Below are 13,918 nucleotides of genomic sequence, written 5' to 3' on the forward strand. Positions count from 1 at the left end.
CCAACTTTATCTGTCACATGCGCGAACATAACAAGTGTAGACTTTACCCGTGAAATGCTTACTTACAAGCCCTTAACCAACAGTGCAGTTCAAGAAGAGTTAAGAAAATATTTACTAATTAGACTAAAATAAAAAGTAAGAAAATAAGAATAACAAGGCTATGTACAGGGGGCACCGAGTCAGTGTGGAGGCTATATACAGGGGGCACCGAGTCAGTGTGGAGGCTATATACAGGGGGCACCGAGTCAGTGTGGAGGCTATATACAGGGGGCACCGAGTCAGTGTGGAGGCTATATACAGGGGGCACCGAGTCAGTGTGGAGGCTATATACAGGGGGCACCGAGTCAGTGTGGAGGCTATATACAGGGGACACCGGTACCGAGTCAGTGTGGAGGCTATATACAGGGGGCACCGAGTCAGTGTGGAGGCTATATACAGGGGGCACCGAGTCAGTGTGGAGGCTATATACAGGGGGCACCGAGTCAGTGTGGAGGCTATATACAGGGGGCACCGAGTCAGTGTGGAGGCTATATACAGGGGGCACCGAGTCAGTGTGGAGGCTATATACAGGGGGCACCGAGTCAGTGTGGAGGCTATATACAGGGGACACCGGTACCGAGTCAGTGTGGAGGCTATATACAGGGGGCACCGAGTCAGTGTGGAGGCTATATACAGGGGGCACCGAGTCAGTGTGGAGGCTATATACAGGGGGCACCGAGTCAGTGTGGAGGCTATATACAGGGGGCACCGAGTCAGTGTGGAGGCTATATACAGGGGGCACCGAGTCAGTGTGGAGGCTATGTACAGGGGGCACCGAGTCAGTGTGGAGGCTATATACAGGGGGCACCGAGTCAGTGTGGAGGCTATATACAGGGGGCACCGAGTCAGTGTGGAGGCTATATACAGGGGGCACCGAGTCAGTGTGGAGGCTATATACAGGGGGCACCGAGTCAGTGTGGAGGCTATGTACAGGGGGCACCGAGTCAGTGTGGAGGCTATATACAGGGGGCACCGAGTCAGTGTGGAGGCTATATACAGGGGGCACCGAGTCAGTGTGGAGGCTATATACAGGGGGCACCGAGTCAGTGTGGAGGCTATATACAGGGGGTACCGAGTCAGTGTGGAGGCTATATACAGGGGGCACCGAGTCAGTGTGGAGGCTATATACAGGGGGCACCGAGTCAGTGTGGAGGCTATATACAGGGGGCACCGAGTCAGTGTGGAGGCTATATACAGGGGGCACCGGTACCGAGTCAGTGTGCAGGGGTACAGGCTAGTTGAGGTAATTTGTACATGTAGGTGGGGGTGAAGTGACTATGTGTCACGTTCTGACCAGTATGAGGGTTATTTTGTTAGTGTAGGCTGGTCAGGACGTGGCAGAGGGTATTTGGTTTATGTGGTTCGGGGTGTGTGTATTATGTAGAGGGTAGTTGATTTATGTTTCCGGGGTTTTTGGTCACTGCTCTGTTAGTCTATGTTCTGTCTAGTTGGTCTGTTTCTATGTTTAGTTAATTGGGGTGTGGACTCTCAATTGAAGGCAGGTGTTGTCTAGTTGCCTTTGATTGAGAGTCCTATATATTAGGGTGTGTTTGTGTTTGTATTTGTGGGAGGTTGTCACTTGAATTGCTGTTGTATGCCTTCAAGTCTGTATTCGTCGTCTATCGTTTTGTTGTGTTTTGTTTGAGTAAGTGTTTTCATTAAAAAGTTAATTATGAGCACTCAACCCGCTGCGCCTTGGTCCATTCCTGACGACCGTCGTTACACTATGCACAGATAATAAACCTTTAATGGTGACAATAACACCCTTCATTCACCTTTTATGGTGACAATAACACCTTTCATTTGCTGTATTTTTTTTTTATTTAACCAGGCAAGTCAGTTAAGAACTAATTCTTATTTACAATGATCAACAAAATGTAGTTTAGCAATAGATTATTTGGTGTTTATGTCCTGCTTTGGTATAGGCTCTGAGATTAAATAGGCAGTGATGTCACGCTCCTATCCTGCCTTGGTATAGGCTCTGAGATTACATAGGCAGTGATGTCACGCTCCTATCCTGCCTTGGTATAGGCTCTGAGATTACATAGGCAGTGATGTCACGCTCCTATCCTGCCTTGGTATAGGCTCTGAGATTACATAGGCAGTGATGTCATGCTCCTATCCTGCCTTTTTTTAAAATGGTGCCGGAAGAAATGGCAGCAGTGTTATGGCGCCTAACCAGTTGTGTTACTATGTGGGGTTTTTTCACATTATTTGTAACTTACATTGTACATAATGTTTCTGCAACCATATCTTATGGCAAAAAAAGAGTTTCTGGATATCAGGACAGCGATTACTCACCTCGGACTAGACTAAGATTTTTTCTTCAACAAGCAGGACACACAGGACATTCTCCGAACACCCGACAAGGCCAAAATCCCAGTTATTGGCAAGAGGAAGAGACGCAGGTACAGAGGACACAGAGCGGGGTGCCTCGTAAGGATCAGCAGAAGGCGAGTGGGAAAGCTGCCGTTACCGTCAATATTACTCGCCAACGTGCAATCATTGGACAATAAATCAGACGAGGAACAATCACAAATATCCTACCAACGGGACATCAAAAACTGTAATATCTGATGTTTCACGGAATCGTGGCTGAATGATGATATGGATATTCAGCTAGTGGGATATACGCTGCACCGGCTAGATAGAACAGCAAACTCCGGTAAGGCGAGGGGGGGGGTCTGTGCATAATGTAACAACAGCTGGTGCATGAAATCTAAGGAATTCTCTAGATTTTGCTCGCCAGAAGTAGAATATCTTGTGATAAAATGCAGACCCCACTATTTGCCTACAGAGTTTTCAGCTATACTTTTTCGTGGCTGTTTATTTACCACCACAGACGGATGCTGGCAATAAGACCGCACTCAGTCAGCAGTATAAGGAAATAAGCAAAAAGGAAACCGCTCACCCAGAGGCGGCGCTCCTAGTGGCTGGAGACTTTAATGCAGGGAAGATTAAACCAGCTCTACCTAATTTCTATCAACATGTTAAATGTGCAACCAGAGGGAGAAAAAAATCTAGATCACTTGTACTCCACACACAGAGACGAGTACAAAGCTCTCCCTCGCCCTCCATTTGGTAAATCTGACCATAATTCTATCCTCTTGATTCCTGCTTACAAGCAAAAATTAAAGCAGGAAGCACCAGTGACTCGGTCTATAAAAAAGTGGTCAGATGAAGCAGATGCTAAACTACAGGACTGTTTTGCTACCACAGACTGGAATATGTTCCGGGATTCTTCCGATGGCATTGAGGAGTACAGCACATCAGTCACTGGCTTTATCAATAAGTGCATCGAGGATGACATCCCCACAATGACTGTACGTACATACCCCAACCAGAAGCCATGGATTACAGGCAACATTCTCACTGAACTAAAGGGTAGAGCTGCCGCTTTCAAGGAGCGGGACTCTAACCCGGAAGCTTATAAGAAATCCTGCTATGCCCTCCGATGAACCATCAAACAGGCAAAGATTCAACACAGGGCTAAGATTAAATCGTACTACACTGGCTCCGACGCTTGTTTTATGTGGCAGGGCTTGAAAACTATTACAGACTACAAAGGGAAGCACAGCCGCAAGCTGCCCAGTGACACGAGACTACCAGATGAGCTAAATCACTTCTATGCTCGCTTCGAGGCAAGCAACACTGAGACATGCATGAGAACATCAGCTGTTCCGGACGACTGTGTGATCACGCTCTCCGTAGCCGACGTGACTAAGACCTTTAACAACCTGTTGGGGCTAGGGGGCAGTATTTGCAAGGCCGGATAAAAAAACATACCCGATTTAAACTGGTTACTACTCTTGCCCAGAATCGAGAATATGCATATAAATAGTAGATTTGGATAGAAAACACTCTAAAGTTTCTAAAACTGTTTGAATGGTGTCTGTGAGTATAACAGAACTCATATGGCAGGCCAAAACCTGAGAAGATTCCATACAGGAAGTTCCCTGTCTGACAATTTGTTCTCCTTCTGTGGCATCTCTATCGAAAATACAGCGTCTCTGCTGTAACGTGACATTTTCTAAGGCTTCCATTGGCTCTCAGAAGGCGCCAGAAAGTGGAATGAGGTCTCTCCAGTCTCTGGGCGAAAAACAGCAGGAGATTTTGTGAGTGGTCAGGCTGAGAACAGTGACACTGGAGATGCGCATTCATGTGAATTCTCCATGTTTTTCTTTCTCTCTTTGAATGAATACAACGTCGCCCGGTTGGAATATTATCGCTATTTTATGAGAAAAATAGCATAAAAATTGATTTTAAACAGCGTTTGACATGCTTCTAAGTACGGTAATGGAATATTTTGACGTTTTTTGTCACGAAATGTGCTCGTGCGTCACCCTTCGGATACTGACCTGAACGCATGAACAAAACGGAGCTATTTGAATATAACTATGGATTATTTGGAACCAAAACAACATTTGTTGTTGAAGTAGAAGTCCTGGGAGTGCATTCTGACGAAGAACAGCAAAGGTAATCCAATTTTTCTTATAGTAAATCTGAGTTTGGTGAGGGCCAAATTTGGTGGGTGTCAAAATAGCTAGCCGTGATGGTCGGGCTATGTACTCAGAATATTGCAAAATGTGCTTTCGCCGAAAAGCTATTTTAACCTCTCTAGGGTCGGTGGGACGAAATCGTCCCACCTACGTAACAGCCAGTGTAATCCTGTGGCGCGTTATTCAAATACCTTAGAAATGCTATTACTTCAATTTCTCAAACATATTACTATTTTACACCATTTTAAAGACAAGACTCTCGTTAATCTAACCACACTGTCCGATTTCAAAAAGGCTTTACAACGAAAGCCAAACATTAGATTATGTCAGCAGAGTACCCAGCCAGAAATAATCAGACACCCATTTTTCAAGCTAGCATATAATGTCACATAAACCCAAACCACAGCTAAATGCAGCACTAACCTTTGATGATCTTCATCAGATGACACACCTAGGACATTATGTTATACAATACATGCATGTTTTGTTCAATCAAGTTCATATTTATATCAAAAACCAGCTTTTTACATTAGCATGTGACATTCAGAACTAGCATAACCCCCCGCAAACTTCCGGTGAATTTACTAAATTACTCACGATAAACGTTGACAAAAAACGTAACAATTATTTTAAGAATTATAGATACAGAACTCCTCTATGCACTCGCAATGTCTGATTTTAAAATAGCTTTTCGGTGAAAGCACATTTTGCAATATTCTAAGTAGATAGCCCGGCATCACAGGGCAAGCTATTTAGACACCCACCAAGTTTAGCCCTCACCAAAGTCAGATTTACTATAAGAAAAATGTTATTACCTTTGCTGTTCTTCGTCAGAATGCACTCCCAGGACTTGTACTTCAATAACAAATGTTGGTTTGGTTCAAAATAATCCATAGTTATATTCAAATAGCTCCGTTTTGTTCATGCGTTCAGGTCAGTACCGTACTTCGAAGCATGTCAACCGCTGTTTAAAATCAATTTTTATGCCATTTTTCTCGTAAAAAAACGATAATATTCCGACCGGGAATCTGTGTTTTAGTACAAAGAGAGAGAAAATAAAAACATGGGGTCGCCTCGTGCACGCGCCTCAGTCTCATAGTACTCTGACCGACCACTATCCAAACGCACTAATGTTTTTCAGCCAGGGGCTGCCTCGACATCATTCAGCTTTTTCCCGGGTTCTGAGAGCCTATGGGAGCCGTAGGAAGTGTCACGTTACAGCAAAGATCATAAGTTTTCAATAAAAAGAGTCGAGAAGCCCAAGGAATGGTCAGAGAGGGAACTTCCTGTACAGAATCTTCTCAGGTTTTAGCCTGCCATGTGAGTTCTGTTATACTCACAGACACCATTCAAACAGTTTTAGAAACTTTAGGGTGTTTTCTATCCAAAGCCAATAATTATATGCATATTCTAGTTTCTGGGCAGTAGTAATAACCAGATTAAATCGGGTACGTTTTTTATCCGGCCGTGTAAATACTGCCCCCTAGCCCTAACAGGTTAAAATCTGACACCACGATTGCATAAAGGAGTTCTGTATCTATAATTCTTAAAATAATTGTTATGTATTTTGTGAACGTTAATCGTGAGTAATTTAGTAAATTTACCGGAAGTTTGCTGTGGGTATGCTAGATCTGAACATCACATGCTAATGTAAATAGCTGGTTTTTGATATAAATATGAACTTGATTGAACAAAGTATGCATGTATTGTATAACATAATGTCCTAGGAGTGTCATCTGATGAAGATCATCAAAGGTTAGTGCTGCATTTAGCTGTGGTTTTGGTTATTGTGACATATGTGCTTGCTTTGAAAATGGCTGTGTGATTATTTTTGGCAGGGTACTCTCCTGACATAATCTAATGTTTTGCTTTTGCTGTAAAGCCTTTTTGAAATCGGACAATGTGGTTAGATTAACGAGAGTTGTCTTTAAAATGGTGTAAAATAGTCATATGTTTGAGAAATTGAAGTAATAGCATTTTTGAGGAATTTGTATTTCGCGCCACGTGATTCCACTGGCTGTTGACTAGGCGGGACGCAAACGTCCCACCTTGCCCAGGGAGGTTTTAAACAGGTCAACATTCACAAGGCTGCGGGGCCAGATGGATTACCAGGATGTGTGCTCTGGGAATGTGCTGACCAACTGGCAGGTGTCTTCACTGACATTTTCAACATGTCCCTGATTGAGTCTGTAATACCAACATGTTTCAAGCAGACCACCATAGTCCCTGTGCCCAAGAACCCGAAGGCAACCTGCCTAAATGACTACCGACCTGTAGCACTCACGTCTCTAGCCATGAAGTGCTTTGAAAGGCTGGTAATGGCTCACATCAACACCATTATCCCAGAAACCCTAGACCCACTCCAATTTGCATACCACCCAAACAGGTCCACAGATGATGCAATCTCTATTGCACTCCACACTGCCTTTTCCCACCTGGACAAAAGGAACACCTATGTGAGAATGCTATTCATTGACTACAGCTTAGCGTTCAACACCATAGTACCCTCAAAGCTCATCACTAAGCTAAGGATCCTGGGACTAAACACATCTCTCTGCAACTGGATCCTGGACTTCCTGACAGGCCACCCCCAGGTGGTGAGGGTAGGTAGCAACACATCTGCCACGCTGATCCTCAACACTGGAGCCCCTCAGGGAAGCGTGCTCAGTCCCCTCCTGTACTCCCTGTTCACCCACGACTGCGTGGCCAGGCATGACTCCAACACCATCATTATGTTTACAGATGACAGAACAGTGGTAGGCCTGATCACCGACAATGACGAGACAGCCTATAGGGAGGAGGTCAGAGACCTGGCCGGGTGGTGCCAGAATAACAACTTTTCCCTCAACGTAACCAAGACTAAGGAGATGATTGTGGACTATAGGAAAAGGAGGACCGAGCACGCCCCCATTCTCATCGACGAGGCTGTAGTGAAGCAGGTTGATGTCCACATCACCAACAAAGTAGAATTGTCCAAACACACCAAGACAGTCGTGAAGAGAGCACAACAATGCCTATTCCCCCTCAGGAAACTAAAAAGTTTTGGCATGGGTCCTCAGATCCTCAAAAGGTTCTACAGCTGCAACATCGAGAGCATCCTGACTGGTTGCATCACTGCCTGGTACGGCTATTGCTCGGCCTCCGAACCGCAAGGCACTACAGAGGTAAGTGCATACGGCCCAGTACATCACTGGGGCTAAACTGCCTGCCATCCAGGACCTCTACACCAGGCGGTATCAGAGGAAGGCCCTAGAAATTGTCAAAGACCCCAGCCACCCCAGTCATAGACTGTTCTCTCTACTACTGCATGGCAAGCGGTACCGGAGTGCCAAGTCTAGGACAAAAAGGCTTCTCAACAGTTTTTACCCCCAAGCCATAAGACTCCAAAACCCCTCTTTTACACTGCTGCTACTCTCTGTTTATCATGTATGCATAGTCACTTTTTTTTTTACCCCCTAATTTCGTGGTATCCAATTGGTAGTTACTGTCTTGTCTCAACGCTACAACTCCCGTATGGACTCGGGAGAGGCGAAGGTCGAGAGCCATGCGTCCTCCAAAACACAACCCAACCAAGCCGCACTGCTTCTTGACACAACGCACATCCAACCCAGAAGCCAGCCGCACCAATGTGTAAGAGGAAACACCGTACACCTAGCGGCCTGGTCAGCGTGCACTGCACCCGGCCCGCCACAGGAGTCGCTAGTGCGCGATGAGACAAGGATATCCCTGCCGGCCAGCCCCTCCCTAATCCGGACGACGCTGGGCCAATTGTGCGCCGCCCCATGAGCCCAGAATCTCTGGTGGCAATGTCTGCACCACCCGGGAGGCCCTATGCATATTCACTTTAACTATACATTCATGTACATACCACCTCAATTGGGCCGCACAACCAGTGCTCCCGCACATTGGCTAACCATGCTATCTGCATCAGCCCGACTAACCGGTGCCTGTATATAGCCTCGCTACTGTTATAGCATCGCTACTGTATATAGCCTCGCTACTGTTATTGTTCACTGTCTTTTTATTGTTGTTTTTATTTCTTTAATTACTTATTGTCCACCTAATACCTTTTTTGCACTTTTGGTTAGAGCCTGTAAGTAAGCATTTCACTGTAAGGTCTACACCTGTTGTATTTGGCGCATGTGACAAATAAACTTTGATTTGATGTGATTTGATTTGGTATAGGCTCTGAGATTAAATAGGCAGTGATGTCACGCTCCTATCCTGCCTTGGTATAGGCTCTGAGATTACATAGGCAGTGATGTCACGCTCCTATCCTGCCTTGGTATAGGCTCTGAGATTACATAGGCAGTGATGTCACGCTCCTATCCTGCCTTGGTATAGGCTCTGAGATTACATAGGCAGTGATGTCACGCTCCTATCCTGCCTTGGTATAGGCTCTGAGATTACATAGGCAGTGATGTCACGCTCCTATCCTGCCTTGGTATAGGCTCTGAGATTACATAGGCGTGGCATAATTAACGTGGCAGGTTAGGATAATTAACGTGGCAGGTTAGGATAAATAACGTGGCAGGTTGGGATAATGAACATGGCAGGTTAGGATAATTAACGTGGCAGGTTAGGATAATTAACATGGGCAGGTTAGGATAAATAACGTGGCAGGTTAGGATAATGAACGTGGCAGGTTAGGATAATGAACATGGCAGGTTACGATAATTAATGTGGCAGGTTAGGATAATTAACATGGCAGGTTAGGATAATTAATATGGCAGGTTAGGATAATGAACGTGGCAGGTTAGGATAATGAACATGGCAGGTTAGGATAAATAACGTGGCAGGTTAGGATAATGAACGTGGCAGGTTAGGATAATGAACATGGCAGGTTAGGATAAATAACGTGGCAGGTTAGGATAATGAACGTGGCAGGTTAGGATAATGAACATGGCAGGTTAGGATAAATAACGTGGCAGGTTGGGATAATGAACATGGCAGGTTAGGATAAATAACGTGGCAGGTTAGGATAATGAACGTGGCAGGTTAGGATAATGAACATGGCAGGTTAGGATAATTAACGTGGCAGGTTAGGATAATTAACATGGCAGGTTAGGATAATTAATATGGCAGGTTAGGATAATGAACGTGGCAGGTTAGGATAATGAACATGGCAGGTTAGGATAATGAACGTGACATGTTTAACGTGATGTTTGGATAATTAGGGTTAGGATAATTAACATAACATGTTAGGATAATTAACGTGAAATGTTAGAAAAATGTACCTGACAGGTTAGGATAATTAATGTGACATGATAGGATAATTAACGTGGCAGGTTACGGTAATTAACACAGTAGGTTAGGTGAATTAACTTAACAGGTTAGTAGAATGAGGTTAAGGTTAGGAAAATGGTTACTCCAACTATCCAAAATGGTAGATGTGACGATCGTCATAAGGAGTAGACCAAGGTGCAGCTTGTTGAGTGCTCATAATAAATATTTATTATACTCAGAACACTATATAAAACAATAAACAAACAAACACGAATGTCACGTTCTGCAGGCTTCACTGAGCAATACAAAAACAAGATCACCACCCAGGTGGAAAAAAACCCCTACTTAAGTATGATCTCCAATTAGAGACAACGAGGACCAGCTGCCTCTAATTAGAGATCATCCCAAACAAACCCAACATAGAAATACAAAAACTAGAACCTGAACATAGAAATACAAAACATAGAAAAACACCCCCTGTCACACCCTGACCTACTCTACCATAGAAAATAACATCTTACTATGGTCAGGACGTGACAGTACCCCCCCCCCCCCCCAAAGGTGCAGACTCCGAATGCAACTAAAAAAACTAAAAAAACAAAAGGGAGGGTAGGGTGGGTAACAAGTGTCTATGGCTGCTCTGGTGCAGTACCCAGAACCTTCTCATCCAGCGAATCCTCCAGTAAAGGAGGCGGCTCTGGTTCGGGGCGTAACTCCCGCTCCGCCCGCTGATCCCTCTGCTTCTGTGCCACCGGACCGTGGATCATCGCCGGAGGCTCCGTACTGCAGACCGCCGCTGGAGGCTCCGTACTGCAGACCGCCGCTGGAGGCTCCGGGCTGCAGGCCGCCGCTGGAGGTTCCGGGCTGCAGGCCGTCTCAGGAGGTTCCGGGCTGCAGGCCGTCTCAGGAGGTTCAGGGCTGCAGGCCGTCTCAGGAGGTTCTGGGCTGCAGGCCGTCTCAGGAGGTTCTGGGCTGCAGGCCGTCTCAGGAGGTTCTGGGCTGCAGGCCGTCTCAGGAGGTTCCGGACTGGGGACCGTCGCTACAGGCTCCGCACCCTGGATCACCACTGGAGGCTTTGTGCCATGGATCATTTCTACAGGCTCCGGGCCATGGACCATCCCTGGAGGCTTCGTACGTGGAGCCGGAACAGGTCTCACTGGACTAGGGAACGTCTCTGGAGGCTCTGGACTAGGGAACGTCTCTGGAGGCTCTGGACTAGGGAACGTCTCTGGAGGCTCCGGACTAGGGAACGTCGCTGGAGGCTCCAGACTAGGGAACGTCGCTGGAGGCTCTGGACTGGGGAACGTCGCTGAGAGCTCTGGACTAGGGAACGTCGCTGGAGGCTCCGGACTAGGGAACGTCGCTGGAGGCTCCGGACTAGGGAACGTCGCTGGAGGCTCCGGACTAGGGAACGTCGCTGGAGGCTCTGGACTGGGGAACGTCGCTGAGAGCTCTGGACTAGGGAACGTCACTGGAGGCTCCGGACTAGGGAACGTCGCTGGAGGCTCCGGACTAGGGAACGTCGCTGGAGGCTCCGGACTAGGGAACGTCGCTGGAGGCTCCGGACTAGGGAACATCGCTGGTGGCTCTGGATTGGGGAACGTCGCTGAGAGCTCTGGACTAGGGAACGTCGCTGGAGGCTCCGGACTAGGGAACGTCGCTGGAGGCTCCGGACTAGGGAACGTCGCTGGAGGCTCCGGACTAGGGAACGTCGCTGGAGGCTCTGGACTGGGGAACGTCGCTGAGAGCTCTGGACTAGGGAACGTCGCTGGAGGCTCCGGACTAGGGAACGTCGCTGGAGGCTCCGGACTAGGGAACGTCGCTGGAGGCTCCGGACTAGGGAACGTCGCTGGAGGCTCTGGACTGCGGAACGTCGCTGAGAGCTCTGGACTAGGGAACGTCGCTGGAGGCTCCGGACTAAGGAACGTGGCTGGAGGCTCCGGACTAGGGAACGTCGCTGGAGGCTCTGGACTAGGGAACGTCGCTGGAGGCTCTGGACTGGGGAACGTCGCTGAGAGCTCTGGACTAGGGAACGTCGCTGGAGGCTCCGGACTAGGGAACGTCGCTGGAGGCTCCGGACTAGGGAACGTCGCTGGAGGCTCCGGACTAGGGAACTTCGCTGGAGGCTCCGGACTAGGGAACGTCGCTGAGAGCTCTGGACTAGGGAACGTCGCTGGAGGCTCCGGACTAGGGAACGTCGCTGAGAGCTCTGGACTAGGGAACGTCGCTGGAGGCTGGGTGCGCAGAGCAGGCACAGGGTATACTGGGCCGTGGAGGCACACTGGAGGTCTGGAGCTTATGGCTGGCACAACCCGTCCTGGCTGGATGCTTACTTTAGTCTGGCAAGGGCGGGTCGCTGGCACAGGACGAACTGGGCTGTGCAGGCGCACTGGCGACACAGTGCATAGCGCCGGCGCAGGATATCCTGGACCGAGAAGGCTAACTGGAGACCAGGAGCGCTGAGCTGGCACCACCCTTCCTGGCTGAATGCTCAACCTAGCTCGGCAAATGTGGGGCGCGGGCACAGATCGCAGCAGGCTGTGAATGCGCACTGGCGACACAGTGCGCATCACCGCATAACACGGTGCTTGCTTCTTCACTCGCTCCCCACAGTAAGCACAGGGAGTTGGCTCAGGTCTCCACCCTGACTCTGCCAATCTCCCCGTGTGCCCCCCAAAACATGTTTTGGGGCTGCCTCTCGCACTTGTCTCGTGGTTGGCACTATAGTGCCTCGTAGTATCGCCGCTCCGCTCTTGCTGCCTCGATTTCCTCTTTAGGGCGGCGATACTCCCCAGCCTGCCTCCAGGGTCCTTTCCCATCCAATATCTCCTCCCAAGTCCATTTGTCCTGCTGATCACACTGCTTGGTCCTTTGGTGGTGGGAGATTCTGTCACGGTTGTCGAAAGGAGAAGCGGACCAATGTGCAGCGTGTGTGTTGTTCCACATTTTATTTACACTGTGAAACTATGCAATACATAAATAAACAGAATGACAAAAACAACAAACCGTGACGCAGAGGTGAAACATACACTGACTCAAAAACAATTTCCCACAAACCCAGGTGGGACAAACACCAACTTAAATATGACCTCCAATTAGAGACAACAATGACCAGCTGCCTCTAATTGGAGATCATTCCAAACACAGCCCAACATAGAAATCCAAAACTAGAACAACCCAACATAGAAATACAAAACTAGAACATAACAACATAGAAAAACTAAACTAGAAAACCCCCCTGTCACACCCTGACCTACTCTACCATAGAAAATAACAACTTACTATGGTCAGGACGTGACAGTAACACACAGAAGACATGAATTCAGATTGGAGGAATGGTTTTGATGTAACACACAGAGGAAATGGATTCAGATCGGTGGAATGGTTTTGAAGTAACACACAGAGGAAATGGATTCAGATCGGTGGAATGGTTTTGAAGTAACACACAGAGGAAATGGATTCAGATCGGTGGAATGGTTTTGAAGTAACACACAGAGGAAATGGATTCAGATCGGTGGAATGGTTTTGAAGTAACACACAGAGGAAATGGATTCAGATCGGTGGAATGGTTTTGAAGTAACACACAGAGGAAATGGATTCAGATCGGTGGAATGGTTTTGAAGTAACACACAGAGGAAATGGATTCAGATCGGTGGAATGGTTTTGAAGTAACACACAGAGGAAATGGATTCAGATCGGTGGAATGGTTTTGAAGTAACACATACTGCATATGAATGGAGTCAGGGTATTGTTTTGGTTTTAACAAGTGGAAGACATGATTGCTCTTTGACATCATATGCTCATACGTTCTTACTGATTTCAACTTAGCACTCTAGAGTTTAGAGTGACTATTGATGTGCCTTGAGGAAAATGATCTTGGACAGTCAGCATAAAGATATAGTGTGTTATGTGGTTCTATTGAAGTAGATTCCTTACATTGGGTAAATAGAGGAGACCAGTTGAAGAGGTCTGGACTGTATTAACGATAAACATTAAGAGATCAAATAGCAGGTTTTAATCTTAACAGCCTAAACATGTGACTGACTGAGCGATTGACTGAGTGACTGAGTGACTGAGTGACTGAGTGACTGACTGACTGACTGAGTGAGTGAGTGAGTGAGTGAGTGAGTGAGTGAGTGACAGAGTGAGTGAGT

Source organism: Salmo salar, chromosome ssa29 (assembly GCF_905237065.1).
Source record: "Salmo salar chromosome ssa29, Ssal_v3.1, whole genome shotgun sequence".
Lineage (NCBI taxonomy): Eukaryota > Metazoa > Chordata > Actinopteri > Salmoniformes > Salmonidae > Salmo > Salmo salar.